Source organism: Amia ocellicauda, chromosome 1 (genome assembly GCF_036373705.1).
Source record: "Amia ocellicauda isolate fAmiCal2 chromosome 1, fAmiCal2.hap1, whole genome shotgun sequence".
NCBI lineage: Eukaryota > Metazoa > Chordata > Actinopteri > Amiiformes > Amiidae > Amia > Amia ocellicauda.
Genome location: NC_089850.1, coordinates 59,494,871 through 59,501,332, shown reverse-complemented (window position 1 = coordinate 59,501,332; position 6,462 = coordinate 59,494,871).

Sequence of the window (6,462 nt, the reverse complement as noted above, 5' to 3'; positions counted from 1 at the left end):
ACCACCGCCTTAAAAGGGCATGGCCTTTTCTCTCCCTCCCTCCCTCTCTCTCTGTCTCACTTGTTTTATTTGAGGGGGGGTTGGGGTTGTAAGGCAAAACCGCCTCCTTATTTGGGAAGAGGACTGGGGAGCGAGGGCACACTGCCAGTGTGCTCGGTTTGGTCAACAGCAGAAATTCTCCAAATACCTCATTGCCACTGCCTGAGGGCGGGGGGGGGGAGAAGGAGGGAGTGGGGAAGGAGAGAGGGAATGTGGTGAGACAGAGAGAGGGGATGGCTGAAGGTGCCTGACAGAGTGGGGAAGGCAGGCCCTTTTATGTCCAATTCGGTGTGGAGGGATGTGTGTGTGTGTGTCTGTGTGTGTGTCTGGTGTTATTTTACCTCATTGTGTTAAATATTAGCAATAGCAGTAATACAAGTAGCAGCAGCAGTGCTTGAAACCCTTTATCTCCCCCCACTCTCTTGCCCACTCTCACTCACTCTGTTATTCTCCATTTCCTTCTGCCCCCCCATCCTCCCCTTCCTCCCTCCCTCTCTCTTTTTTTTCCTTTCTGTCCCCCTCTCACTAACGTGTCTCTCTCTCACGTTCTGCTCAGATCCTCTGGCATCCCGAGTGACATCACCCCCGTACCTGACCCCGGCGATGACATCATTCACATCAGAGCGATAACATCACCTCGAGAACCGGCCCCAGTGCTCTCCCTGCCTTGCTGCTCTGTTCCCACACCGCAGCCCCCAAAATGGTCAATGTGCCATGAGTCCCAGCTCTTGAGTCACTGTGTCTGCACTGAGCAGAGGATGGCTGAGCACAGGAGCCCTCTCTCCATACCCTCGCTGTCTCCCTTTGTTTCTAACAGCTAATCAATCATAGTTCATGTACTAACAGCTAATAGATACTCAGCATCTCATCCACCCATTTCTGTATGGAAGCAGCCCAGGGAGTTGGCTTCAGCTACAGAGCAGGACAGTCTGTTGCACACTCCCACCTCTCACTGTGTAAATAATGTAAAGTAGCACCTCCAGTTATCAGTCACGATTTACACCTGTGCCCTCTGGTCCTTGATTCACTGCTGGGCCAGAAGCTGAGTCCCTGGGTTGACTTTGTTCTGCACCTTCCCCACCCCACACCACAAATTTACAATATCATTGTCCAGTAATGGATCGTGCCAGAGGGGAGGCTGGTGTGTGTGAAGGGCCCCATGCCCAGCCAATGCAGTGTTGTGATATTGTGGCCCACAGGGCCCAGCCAGTACTGATGGGGTTTTACAGTGAAGGGTCCCTGTACATCTACCCACAAGGCACAGTGGGTTCAGGGAGAACAGGACGGCGCTGAAGACACTTCATAGTCCTGACCTCAGTCCTGTAGAGAGAACACCTCTGGGAGCACCAGACCCTGTTAGCTGTGCATTCTACTGTGTCTGTTCCTATGGACGGTCGAGGAAACAGGTTTGAGGGATCCAGTCAGGGCCACTGTGGCTAATGCGCCACGGCTGGGTGGGTAGTGTTGTTCTTGGAAACTGGGCCATCAGCTGCAGGGTGTGTGGCAGTGCGCTAGCATGCAAAGTCCGCTGTGTGTGATCGCTATCAGTCCGTGTGAATGGGACGCCGCTGGCTCTGTGAAGAGGGCTATTGTTCTGAGGGCTGACATAATGGGAGGTCACACTGAGACTGGGTTTATCAGCTATCGGGACTGTGTTGTTCACACGGAGAGAGAGAGAGAATAATATTGAGTTATGTAAGCATGTGTTGTGATGTAATTTCATGTGTTTCTAGTGCTTGTCAATGAAACCCTTCTGAATTTTATCATTTTAATCTGACTGGGAGAGAGAGACAAGGAGAGAAAGCAATAGAGTGGAAAAAAGAAAGGAAAGGAAAGAAAATAAGAAAGCAATCAAAGACATGAGGAGACACAGGCAGACACAAACACACACACACACACACACACTAGCCCAGTCATGCTGCTGCCCGGTGACACACTGACACACTGAGCCACATTTGACCCTGCGACGCCACTGCACAGTGACACGCCGGCACCGGTCATGTTGCCCCTATTTGTAAGTGCGTCAGTGTCAGTGTCTCGGTGCGTGTGCGATTGGGGGTCAGTATGCCGACACAGCCGGGGGGAATGTGTGGAATGTCTCTGTTTATGTGTGCTTATCTCTCCCCCCCCCCCCCCCCCCGCATCGCCAGACTGCAGACTCCGCTGCACAGCTGGACACCGAGGCCCTGACTGCACAGCCCAGCAGGCACACGGGACAACAGTGAGAGTCTGAGCACACGCTTTCCCTGTAGTGCGTCCGTCTGTCTGTCAGTCCATATGTCAGCACACACTGTTCTGTCTGACTGTCTGTCTTCATACAGCGTTTCTCTCTCTCTATTTTATGTCTGTGTAAAGCATCTCTGAACAACGTATCTCATGGTGCACAGTGCACTGGTAGAGGGTGTGTGTGTGTCTGTGGCTACGGTGTCTGGATGCAGTCCCCAGGGACTGTAAAGTTTTACTGTTTCTATTGTTATGCATATTTGCATTGTAGTCACGTTGAGGAAGTGGCTGTTAAAATCAGCGCAGTGCAAAGGCCTCATAGTGTGGAGTAGTTCATGCAGCAACACAGAATGCAATCCTTCATCGTTTTGGTTATCTGGGGGGCAAATACACTTCCAGATACAGTGGCTATAGAGCTGCAGGGGACCACGGACTGCCAAGCCAAGGGATCTGAGGGAGGCGGCGGGGCACGGTTTACGCCTCTGGTTTGCCTGTTGACCCCCTCTCTTCCCCGTGGTGTTGTTGGTCATTACTGTTGTCTGTCCAGCTCAGTCCCAATCTGTTTGATGTAGCAGAGGGTCGAGTTCACACCACAGGGGTCGACCCCCCCTCCAACACACACAGGGGCAGCTGGAGGCGCTGTCAGTGCTCCCCTGCGCTTTACTGTCTCAGAGCAGCGCACACAATCCCAGCAGCACATGGACACACAGATCCAGTCCCTCTCACTCTCTCTCTCTCTCTCTCTCTCTCTCTCTCTCTCACACACACACACACATACATATACTGCATGTATACAGTCTCACACACACTCACAATGTACTGCATGTATACTCTCTCTCTCACACACACACACACACACACACACACACACATTCTCTCTCTCTCTCACACACACACACACACACAGTTTCTCACACCCTCTGTATAAACAGAGACAAGTTCATAGCTGAAGGCTCCAGGGCTGGGATTTTGCTCCTGTAACTGAGACAACAAAACACTCACAAGTCCAAACTTAAAAATAAAATGAGTATTTTTAAAATTATTATTATTATTGTAATACTCTAATTTAATTATGTTTGGGAACTTAGTCTGGAGTTTGAAAAATGTTATTTTGTAGATGCTTTGTATCCCTAGAGACAAGGGGGTGAACTGTCTTGCTGCTCTAGTCACTGACTGTACTGTACTGTACTGCTGTAGAGTCACTGACTGTACTGTACTGCTGTAGAGTCACTGACTGTACTGTACTGCTGTTGTAGAGTCACTGACTGGACTGTACAGCTGTAGAGTCACTGACTGTACTGTACTGTACTGTACTGCTTCTGTAGAGTCACTGACTGTACTGTACTGCTGTAGAGTCACTGACTGTACTGTACTGTACTGCTGTAGAGTCACTGACTGTACTGTACTGCTGTAGAGTCACTGACTGGACTGTACTGTACTGCTGTAGAGTCACTGACTGTACTGTACTGTACTGCTGTAGAGTCACTGACTGGACTGTATTGTACTGCTGTAGAGTCTCTGACTGTACTGTACTGTACTGCTGTAGTCACTGACTGTACTGTACTGCTGTAGAGTCACTGACTGGACTGTACTGTACTGCTGTAGAGTCACTGACTGGACTGTACTGTACTGCTGTAGAGTCACTGACTGTACTGTACTGTACTGCTGTAGAGTCACTGACTGGACTGTATTGTACTGCTGTAGAGTCTCTGACTGTACTGTACTGCTGCTGTAGAGTCACTGACTGTACTGTACTGTACTGCTGTAGTCACTGACTGTACTGTACTGCTGTAGAGTCACTGACTGTACTGTACTGCTGTTGTAGAGTCACTGACTGTACTGTACTGTACTGCTGCTGCAGAGTCACTGACTGTACTGTACTGTACTGCTGTAGAGTCTCTGACTGTACTGTACTGCTGCTGTAGAGTCACTGACTGTACTGTACTGTACTGCTGCTGTAGAGTCACTGACTGTACTGTACAGCTGTAGAGTCTCTGATTACTGTACTGCTTCTGTAGAGTCACTGACTGTACTGTACTGCTGTAGAGTCACTGACTGTACTGTACTGCTGCTGTAGTCACTGACTGTACTGTACTGTTGCTAGAGAATCACTGACTGTACTGTACTGTACTGCTGTAGAGTCACTGACTGGACTGTATTGTACTGCTGTAGAGTCTCTGACTGTACTGTACTGCTGCTGTAGAGTCACTGACTGTACTGTACTGTACTGCTGCTGCAGAGTCACTGACTGTACTGTACTGCTGCTGTAGTCACTGACTGTACTGTACTGCTATAGAGTCACTGACTGTACTGTACTGTACTGCTGTAGTCACTGACTGTACTGTACTGCTGTAGAGTCACTGACTGTACTGTACTGTACTGCTGTAGTCACTGACTGTACTGTACTGTACTGCTGTAGAGTCACTGACTGGACTGTACAGCTGTAGAGTCTCTGGCTGTACTGTACTGCTGCTGTAGAGTCACTGACTGTACTGTACTGTACTGCTGTAGTCACTGACTGTACTGTACTGTTGCTAGAGAATCACTGACTGGACTGTACTGTACTGCTGTCGTCACTGACTACTGTACTGCTGTAGAGTCACTGACTGGACTGTATTGTACTGCTGTAGAGTCACTGACTGGACTGTATTGTACTGCTGTAGAGTCTCTCACTGTACTGTATTGTACTGCTGTAGAGTCACTGACTGTACTGTACTGTACTGCTGTAGTCACTGACTGTACTGTACTGTACTGCTCTGTAGAGTCACTGACTGTACTGTACTGCTGTAGAGTCTCTGACTGTACTGTACTGCTGCTGTAGAGTCACTGACTGTACTGTACTGCTGTTGTAGAGTCACTGACTGTACTGTACTGTACTGCTGTAGTCACTGACTGTACTGTACTGCTGTAGAGTCACTGACTGTACTGTACTGTACTGCTGTAGTCTCTGACTGTACTGTACTGCTGCTGTAGAGTCACTGACTGTACTGTACTGTACTGCTGTAGTCACTGACTGTACTGTACTGCTGTAGAATCACTGACTGTACTGTACTGCTGCTGTAGAGTCACTGACTGTACTGCCAGCCCAAGGATGGACGTCTGACCACAGTAAGGTTCAGTACAGCACACTACCAGCTATCTCCCGTACACAATGTATATGAATACTGTATGGACACACACACACACACACACACACACACTCAGTGTATATGAACACTGTATGGACACACAGATGCTGTGTTTGCTGGCCTGTGTGTTCAGAGATAACAGTGTGAGCTCAGGGCGTGGCAGGTACACCTGAGCCAACACCCTGAAACTCACACTCGCTGACGCAGGCTGCTGCCTGGCCTCACCACAGCGATAGGACTGAGCAGGACTGAGTTATCACTCGACAGCACGGAGGGAGAGCCCGGCTGCTGTTACTGGGGTTGTGTTGTTGATTCTCAGAGACAGAGGGATTGTCAGTGGGGAAGGGAGATCAGAGGGTACAGAGAGGGAGAGGGGCAGAGGGTTTGGGACAGAGAGAGAGTGGTGGGGGGGGATTAGGGGTAAAGAGATGGAGTGGAGGCAGAGGGGTTTAAGGGAGAGAGACAGAGAAAGGGAAGGTATTAGAGCTCATCACGGATCTCCCTCTCCCTCTTTTGAACTTTATCCCATGGTGTGGCCGTCACGCTGTATCCAAATGACACCGCATGGCAAAGCCAGGATACTAATCTCCGTCTCTGTCTCCCTCCCCTCCTCCTTCTCTCTCTCTCTCTCTCTCTCTCTCTCTCTCTATGTATCTCTCCTTTTTTGAGAAAAAAATGTTTTTATGATGTCACATACTTAACTGTTGTTATAAAAATAGGTTTCTCTCTCTTCCCCACTGTGTTGGTGTACCAGAGCCCTCTGCTGGTCAGAAAGCAGTATGGCAGGTGAGCTGGTAGAATGGAGATGGGGAATGTAAGCATCTTCACAGTGTACTCTACAGTACCCACAGCGCCGCTCCAGTCTGGACCCTATAGTCCCCACAGCGCCGCTCCAGTCTGGACCCTATAGTCTCCACAGCGCCACTCCAGTCTGGACCCTATAGTCCCCACAGCGCCGCTCCAGTCTGGGCCCTATAGTCCCCACAGCGCCGCTCCAGTCTGGGCCCTATAGTCCCCACAGCGCCGCTCCAGTCTGGGCCCTATAGTCCCCACAGCGCTGCTCCAGTCTGGG